Consider the following 1,006-nt stretch of genomic DNA (forward strand, 5'->3'; position numbering starts at 1 on the left):
CCTCCCGGCCAGGGGGGCGGGTGGCTCGGGCAGCCCGTGGGGAGGGGGCGTGGCGGCCGGGCGGGCGGAGGCCCCCGGTCTGGGTCCCCGCGCTGGCACTTCCCGGACCCGCGGGCTGTGGGTCAGGGCCCGAGCTTCCCGTGAAGGACGGCCCCGAGGACAGAGACGCCCCAAGTGTGCTCGGGGAGCTCAGGCGAGAAGCGAGGGGCGCGGGGCGGAGGGTGTGGGGCTGGCGCCACCTGTGGCCTGTGCGGTGGGACCTAAAAACTGTTGCGCCCTTGTGGTGCTCGGGGTTGACTAGCTCCATGTGTTTCTTGGGTCTCCGTTTTCCTTTGAGCCTTGGAAAAATGGGAGAGAAAGGTGTTGGAGTGTTTCAGATTATGGTGGTGTCCGAGTTCATTACAGTGACAGAGATTTGAGTTGGAACGTACAGGGAGATGGTTCTGGAGCTTAAAAGTTGGGCCTACGCTAAGCTCGTAACTAACTCTTGAGGCTAGTTACTCTGAAAACTCTTCTCGATTTCGGTTACCTGTGGAACCCAAAATTTCAACGTTTGTGATCATTAGCCTAGTAAGTCTTCAGAATATTTATTCACTCAGAGTGAATTGTTCGTGGATAATGATGAGAAATGATCGAATAACAGTCCCAGAGGTTCATTAAATCAAAGAGAGGTGTGGGAAAATTTAAATTCAGCTCTCAGTTGGATGAATGTCCTTTTATATATATTTTTTCAAATAGACTTAACCAAAATTGAGAAGCCTGAGCCCTGTGTTGGTAGGCAGCATGGAGACGGGAGGAGGGAGGTGACAGGTTCCAGTTCAGGAATGTCACACATTCCTTGCCTTTTTATTGTATTTTTGGATAGTCAAATTGGCACTTGAATCAGTTGTTTGTGGCTCCTCTTTCTTCCTAATGCTTTTTTTTTTTCACCTCTCGTTTTATTTCTCCTATTTTTCCCCCCTTTTTGGAGTCTGGGACATCAAGACTAAAACGGCTTAAATAGTGG

The sequence above is a fragment of the Lipotes vexillifer genome, unplaced genomic scaffold, assembly GCF_000442215.2.
Source record: "Lipotes vexillifer unplaced genomic scaffold, Lipotes_vexillifer_v1.1 scaffold387, whole genome shotgun sequence".
Lineage (NCBI taxonomy): Eukaryota > Metazoa > Chordata > Mammalia > Artiodactyla > Lipotidae > Lipotes > Lipotes vexillifer.